The following is an 8357-nucleotide window of genomic DNA, read 5'->3' as shown; positions in this document are numbered from 1 at the left end:
GTAGGGTTGACACGTGCTTCTTTAATATCCGTGGTTCCCATAAATCACAATTGACTCATAAATCACCTATCAACAGACATTCCGGTTTCCAGTTTTTTTCCCTCTTACAAACATTGGTGCAATAAACATTCTTGTGAACATGTTTAGTGGTGGTGCTTTTATTTTTGTGGGTTAGAGTCCCATAAATGGGTTAAAGGTTATATTCATTTGTTAAATACTACCTACCTACTTTCCCAAAAGACTGCAGCAATTCACATATCCTTCAGCAACTTATGAGTGTCCATTGCCCCCTGTTCTTGCCAGTAGGAGTGGTCACCAGTCCTTTTGTTTTTTTGCCAATCTGATGGGCAAAACATGACTTCTAGTGAAGTTGGTAACTTTCTTGTGTGTATTCGCCATTTTGTATTTCCTTTCCTGGACTTGCCATCTGTCCACTTTTTGGGTATGTTGTTTGACTTTAGTCAATTTACAGGATCCTTAATCCTTAATATAGGAATATTAACCCTTTCTTATCTTAAGCCTATATCTTCTCCTTGTCTACTTTTTATAGTGTCTTTTTCCATTTAAAAAAAATTTAAGTTTCACGTAATCAAATTATCAATCTTTTTCTTTATGACTTCTGGGTTTGCTCTTCTACTTAAAAAGTCAACTTGGGAATTTTTATTTATTTATTTATTTTTGGCTGCACAGCACGGCATGCGGGATCTTAGTTGCCCAACCAGGGATCAAACCCATGCCCTCTGCAGTGGAAGCATGAAGTCCTAACCACTAGACCGCCAGGGAAGTCCCCAACTTGGTAATTTTTTTCTTCCAATGATGGAAAAACGGACAAGTCGTATTAAGTGAAAAAGGTAACATAAACAGTACATATAACAAGGTCCCAGTTTACTTTATAAAGAAACATAAATAATAAAAGCAGTATAGAGAATAAGATAAAATGGGAGGCAAAGTTGGCAAGAGGGAATACAGGGAAAGGTTAATTTCTATGTATTTCTGTAATGTTTGAATTCTGTATTCAAACAGATTCTTTATTCTGTGTTCTGTATTCTTTATTCTGTATTCTCACACAGATTCTTTTCTTAATTGAGATATAGTTCATATACCATAAAATTCACTCTGTTAAAATGAACAGGTCAGTGGTTTTCAATGATTCACAAAGTTGTATGACCATCACCAGTGTCTAATCCCAGAATATTTTCATAAGCCCCCCGAAAAACATAATATCCAGCAGCAATCACTTCTCATTGCCCTCTTCCCTTACCCCATGAAGTTACTAAACTATCTTCGGTCTCTGTAGGTTGCCTAGTCTAGACATTTCATTTCAAAGGAATCTTACAATTTGTGGCCATTTGTGTCTGGCTTCTTTCATTTAGCATGTTCTCAAGGTTCCTCCCTGCCATTGATGTACCCACCAGGTACATTATCATGTATCAGTTCTTCACTCCTTTTTATTGCTGAGTAATATTCCACTGTGTAGATATACCAATTTTGTTGATCCATTCATCAGTTGAGGGACATTTAGGTTATTTCCACTTTGGGGCCATTATCAATTATCTGCTATGAGCATTTGTGTACAAGTTTCTTGTAGACATGTGTTTCAGTTCTCTTCGTTATATACCAAGGAGTGGAATTGCTAAATCATATGAAAACTCTTATGTTTAGCGTTCTGAGGAACTACTAGACCGTTTTCCAAGGTAACTGAACCATTTTACATTCCTACCAGCAATGTATGAGGGATCCAATTTCTCTGCATCCTCATCAACATTTGTTACTGTCCATCTTTTTTATTATAGCCATTCTAGTGGTGTAAAGTGATATCTCATTGTGGTTTACAGGTTCGTTTTTAAATTTTGAAAATCATAGAAGAGTCACGAGCATTTGCCAAGTAGTAAGCATCTTAGTGACACAGTTTTGTACCACAAGCATTAACTGTAGATTTTAATAAAGAAGCACTAGGAAGACAGTTTATTTGCATAGTCAAAAGCATTGATTAATTGGACTTAATTGGACTTGCTTTATTTATTTTATTTTTTTGGCTGTGTTGGGTCTTTGTTGCTGCCGTGGGCTTTACAAGCATTAACTGTAGATTTTAATAAAGAAGCACTAGGAAGACAGTTTATTTGCATAGTCAAAAGCATTGATTAATTGGACTTAATTGGACTTGCTTTATTTATTTTATTTTTTTGGCTGTGTTGGGTCTTTGTTGCTGCGCGTGGGCTTTCTCTAGTTGCGGTGAGCGGGGGCTACTCTTTTGTTGCAGCGCACGGGCTCAGTAGTTGCGGCATGCAGGCTCTAGCGCGCAGGCTCAGTAGTCGTGGCGCATGGGCTTAGTTGCTCCGCGGCACGTGGTATCTTCCCAGGCCAGGGCTTGAACCCGTGTTCCCTGCATTGGCAGGTGGATTCTTAACCACTGTGCCACCAGGGAAGTCCTGGACTTGCTTTGTTAACATGCTTCATGTTAAGAGGGATGAAAGTGTATGAGGGTGATGTGTGTACGTGTACGTTGGTGTATGTGTCGGGGCAGGGAGAAATAATGTCCAGAGCAAACACAGAAATGTTACAGAAGAGCCGTGTCTGACTCTGTGTCTTCCACCCAAATGTTGGCTTCCAGACATATGTTGGATGTAAAATGTTTACAGTCGTTTTTGTGGTTTGTTGAATCAGGCATCTTTTTACAAGTAACTGTAGTTGGTCTGCTTAATATTTAGAAAGAAAACCTTGCTGGGCAGCATAGAAGTCAGCCATATTTCTAATTAAAACAATGTTTTCACGTTGTCTAGAAAGACTCTTAGCATCTGCAACTGCAAAGCATATCGTATGACTGAAAGAAGAAACTATGTGACAAAGAAAGATAGGGCTGTTAAACAGAAATACTAATACTCCACAACGACTACTAGTACTACTACTAATAATAATGGGACTTCCCCGGTGGTGCAGTGGATAGGACTCCACACTCCCAATGCAGGGGGCCTGGGTTCAATCCCCGGTCAGGGAACTAGATCCCACTTGCATGCCACAACTAAGAGTTCACATGCCACAACTAAGGAGCCAGTGCAACCAAATAAATAAATAAATATTATAAATAAATAAATAAAAAGAATTCTCCCTTAAAAAATAATAATAATACTTCATAGTCATAAGGCAATTCAAACTTTTCAAAGCACTTTCTCCATCTATTATCCAGTTTTATTCTTCATAGCAATCCTCTCAGCTAAGTAGGGCAGATATTATCTCCCTCTGACTCCCAGATCCTCAGAGAACTTCAGGACAGAGAAGGAAAGACTTGCCTGAGATCACATAGCTAGGTAATTGCAGCATCACAACTAAATTCCAGGTGTCCTGTGTTTGTTTCAGAAACTGGATCATAAGAACAGAGGTTAGACGGACAGCTGTGCAGGAAGTGTGTCTTTGGCAGGGGAGATTTTGTCACTGGCATCTGCCCGGCACAGAGCTGGCTGTCGCCATTCCAACAGCACTAGAATTGTCAGCCCAATGGGCACCTTGCTTTGTCCCCAAGACAACTCACAGGGATCCGAGGGACTTGTAAGAGCATAAATGTTAAAGGCTTTGGAGAGGTGACTGCACCATCAGGTCCTCAGGGTACTTGCTAAGGCATCCAACTTCTGTAGCTTTCTACTCAACATCTAATAGTGAAACCAAGAAAGGAGATAGGAAAGAAGATTGACCAACAGGCTTCCGCTGGGATTTCTAGAGGAAAGAGGTGCTTTTTTCCGCCTTTTTCTACAACACCTGCGTCTCTGCCCTGCTTCACCAATAGCCCCCATGCAGCACACCAAAGACACCAGGTGAGTGAGATGTGTGTTGAGAGGCATGGTGAGGTGAGGTAGCCATTGTGCTGTCTGATTACAACCCCGTGAAAAGTATACAGAGGAAACAAAGATCACGGGGAAGTCCACCAGAGCAGGAGAGTCATTGTTTGGGTGTGGAAATTTTATTCTCCTCTTTTGTCTCATAATTGAATTTTCTGCTAGAAGTTGTATATTTCTCGTACAATTTTTAAATGGTATTTTTGTTTTACTGGGAGAGAGGGGATGTGGTTTTGGCGGCAGAAACAGGGTAGTTGTTGGCAGGAGAGAGAAAGGGAGCAGCTGATTTCTGTCTGGTGAGAAAGAAGCACCAGCACCTGGGGTCCAGCCAGCAGCATCCCCTGGTCGGGCCCCCAAGGAGGAATATTTAGGTTTCTTTCACTGTCCAGATGTCACAGCATCTTCCCACCTTTTGTCAGCCCCTAGGGCCAGAGACCCCTCGGCACTGCAGGGACCACTCATTTCAGGGAGCTCCCAGGAGGTCTCATCCCCTCCTCTGGTCACTACTGAGCCAGCCAGGACGGGTACCAGCTGAAAACAGCTTCTGCCCTGTTCCTCCTGCTGTGCCCCAGAGAAAGGACAGTACCGTGCTGGGGCCAGGATGACAGCAGCAGAGCAGATTAGACAGGCTGAGGCTGCCCGACTCTCGGAGTGAGTCTCCACTGAGAACCCAAGCGGCGGCAAGCACCTGTCTAGAGAGACATCGGCGCCCCGGACCCCTCGGGCCTTTGCCCTTCTAAGCAGCCTGGCCAGCCTTCTGTGCCTCTACGCTGAACCTCACTCGCGTGTGATTGCCGAATAGTGGTGGTGGTGATTGGCTGGACTCTCCATCTTCTCACCTCACTGTTTACAAGGGTCCGGGGAATGAAAACTAAGCTACCTCCGAGAAGTAAAATCCTGGAGGAATCATTGGGTTCTAAGAATTTGCCAGAAGAAAGGCAGGAGGGCCTCAGCCTTCTCAAGGTCCAAGGCCAAGTCACATTAGCTGACTTCTGAGCCCATCTGGGGACTATGTGGGTGCCTGCCAGCCTGGGAAAGGAATGTTCTCCCAGCTCCACAGTGGGTCTGCGGCTGCCGTTCATCTCCAGGGAAGATGCCCATCAGCTTGGAACTTACTACCCTGAAATCAACAAATAGGTGTGGTGAGTTTCCCACTGTTCCTTTCCAAGAACAGTCAGGGGCTTCCCTTTGGTAGTTGGGGTAAGTCCTCCCTAGCTAGAAGGGTAGCAGCACCTTTTCGAAAGAAACAAGAGTAGCTGGGGTTTGGGCTTCTTTTTCATGTGGAAGAAAGTGTATAGTTGACGATTTTCCTTTGACCTCTTTGCAAAGCAGCTTGAATTGCGACAGCTCTGCTGAAATGTTATATGGTCTTTTGCTTCAAGGACTTTGAAACCAGCATTGTTGATTTTTCCTCTTTCCTGTCAACCTCAGTCCTGTTTCCGTAGTGTTTTATGTTTGCTGTCTGGAGGATTTAAAATACAGTAGCTCTTGGTATAGAAGGCCTTTTGACTTTCCCTGTGGCCTGAGCTATAGGTATATATTCTGTCTGAAAATAAGTAAACACACTGTAGAGCAGAAGCAGAATTGCTTTGTTGTCAGCAGAGGGGGAGACGCCACGAAGCCCGAAGTGCTGTAACCCCTGCTGTGCAAACAAGCCTCCTGCCTGGTGTGGAAACATCCGTGTCCCCAACAGACAGACCTCTGTGTTATTTAGGTACCATCCAGGATCTGAGTGTCTGTTTGTTATCCAGAGGGTATAAAAGGGAAATCAAACATTCTTTCATATCATTATAAGCCCTGTGCAAACACAGCCCGTGGACAAAGCCCTTTCCCGGGTCCATAAACAAGGAGCTGTTTGTCCTGACTGCCCGTCATTAGCGGCCAAAGCAGGGCTGAGCCGAGCATGGTGTGATGTGCACTGTTGCGATTCTGCTCTCTTGGGCCAGAATTTGACAGGTGTCATGGGACAGAGTTCGCCCTATGGAAGTTCAGTCAGAGCACCCACTGGGATCCTTCAGCAAATGCCACGTCTAACAGGCTCAGAGCTGTGAAGTAACCCGACTAAGTCATTGCACCCAGCCGCAGGAGTAGGATTGCCTTTGTGCCTGGGGATTAACGAGCCACAAATGCCAGGATCCAGACTCATGTCTGCCTGCATCTGATGCAACCAAAGCGAAAGCCTGAGCTTAGGATAAAATATCTCCTTCTCACTCCCCTGAACAACCCAGACATAACGCTGCAGCTTCTGAATAGTAACGAGGACCTGGTTTCTTCACCCCAAAATATTTTGATCAGTTAAGCCCAGACCTGCCAGTCTGATTCTCTCGTTACTGAAGTTCACTCGAGTCCACTTGTCCCGTCTTCTAGAGCTGTGCTGTCCGGTACAGGAGGCATACGTCACACGTGGCTACTGAGCCCTGGAAACGAGGCTCCTCTGAATTGTAATGAACCCCCAAGTGTAAAATACACCTCGGATTTTGAAAATTTAGTACCCCCCAAAAGGTGAAATATCTCAATAATTTTTAATGTTAATTACATGTTGAAAATATTTTAGCTCCATTTGGGTTCAATTAAATATATTATTAAAATTAATTTCACCTGTTTCTTTTCACTTCCTTTAACGTGGCTAGTAGAAGATGTAAAAATCACACACGCAGCTCACGTTGTTTGCATTGGACAGCGCTGGCCTGGCTCCTGAAGGAAGTTTAGGTATATAGTGCCATCTGCTGGTCCACCTAAAGCAGACGCTAGTGTAAGCGGGAGTTCAGCCGTCCGAGCAGGGAAACACTGACTCTTGGCCAAGCAACATGCAATCTTCCTCTTCCAGAAGCTTCTGAGCAGGACCAGAACTGACCCCTCAAGTCTCTGCCTTGTCAGGAGTCTTTTTTTTAACTTTTTATTTTATACCGGAGTATAGTTGGTTAACTAACAATATTGTGTTAGTTTCAGGTATACAACAAAGTGATTCAGTTATACATACACATGATCTATTCTTTTTCAAATTCTTTTCTCAATTAGGTTGTTACAGAATATTGAGCAGCGATCCCTGTGCTATACAGTAGGTCCTTGTTGGTTATCCATTTTAAATATAGCAGTATTTAGGGATTTCCCTGGTGGTCCAGTGAGTAAGGCTCTGCGCTCCCAATGCAGAGGGCCTGGGTTCGATCCCTGGTCAGGGAACTAGATCCCACATGCATGCTGCAACTAATAGACCTGGCGCAGCCAAAGTAAATAAAATTCTTTAAAACTAGAGCCTGTGCTCCGCAACAAGAGAAGCCACCGCAATGCGAAGCCTGCGTCCCGCGATAAAGAGTAGCCCCCACTTGCTGCAACTAGAGAAAGCCCACATGTAGCAACAAAGACCCAATGCAGACCAAAAAAAATGAAATAAAAAAAATTTTTTAAAAAAAAAAAAAAAAAAATATATATATATATATATAAAAATATAGCAGAGTGTATATGTCAATCCCAAACTCCCTAACTATCCCTCCCCTCCACCCTTCCCCACTGGTAACCATAAGTTCAGTCTCTAAGTCCTCGTCAGTAGTCTTGAAGAGGGCAATGGCAGACTGATGGAAGGTGCAGGCCTGTGTTCTCTACCTTGTGGGTGCTGAGGAAGCCCACAAGAACAGCAGTTCTTTTCCTAAGAAAGATTTCAAACTGCCACAGGGTTGTAAAGAAGCATGTGACAGAATATAAGGAGAACATAGATCCATCTCTTAAAAGACTAGTGTCCTCTCTTTGGATGACGCTTACCTGCCTTGATTTGTCAAGAGTTTGAAAGTAGGACTCTTTCTGATAATAGTATCTGCATCGGTTATCTGTTGCTGCATAACAAATCACCCCCAAACTTCGTGGCTTCAAACAATGATAATCATTTAACACCTCTCACTGTTTCTATGGGTCTGGAATTCAGGAGTGGCCCATCTGAGCACTCCTGGCTCAGAATATCTCATGGGGGTGAAGTCAGATGTTGTCTGGGGCCAATCCCTGAAGGTTTGCCTGGGCCCAGAGGATCCATGTCCAAGGTGGCTCATTCCTGTGACTGGTGAGGTGATGCTGGTTGTTGGCTGGAGGCCTCAGTTCTTCTCCACGTGGGGCTCTCCACAGGGCTGCTTGAGTGTCCTTGAGGCTCAGCAGCTGGTGTCCTCCAGAGACCACAATCTAAGAGGCCTAAGGGGAGGCTGCACAGCTTTTATGATATAGCTTCAGAAGTTACACACCATCACTCCCACTGCATTGTATGGGTCGAGAGGCAGGAACACGCATCCCACCTCTTGACTGAGGAAGGTCAACATCACGTTGTAAAAGAAAATGTGAGAAGGGTTGGCCATTGTATTTTCCAAAAATACAAAGTCCCTAATGGGTGTATAGCACCGTGCAACTAAAAAGCGTGCCCCAGTTTTGCAGATGAGGAAATTGAGGCTCAGAGAAGTAAAGTAACTAGCCTGCAGTCTCACGTCTGGCAGGAAGGACTAAAGCCCAGCTCTAACTCCTAGATCATACTGGTGTAGCCCCTCCAGGTTCTTT

At 43.9% G+C, this 8357-nt stretch overlaps 1 protein-coding gene across 1 annotated transcript in view; it reads left to right on the top strand.

The window, feature by feature from the left end:
• The window catches only part of BACH2 (BACH transcriptional regulator 2), an 85035-nt gene that overhangs the window by 69456 nt on the left and 7222 nt on the right, over positions 1-8357 (top strand). The gene's annotated exons all lie outside the window — the stretch shown is intronic.

Source organism: Lipotes vexillifer, unplaced genomic scaffold, assembly GCF_000442215.2.
Source record: "Lipotes vexillifer unplaced genomic scaffold, Lipotes_vexillifer_v1.1 scaffold1242, whole genome shotgun sequence".
Taxonomy (NCBI): Eukaryota; Metazoa; Chordata; class Mammalia; order Artiodactyla; family Lipotidae; genus Lipotes; species Lipotes vexillifer.
This window is presented reverse-complemented; position numbering and strand designations above follow the sequence as displayed.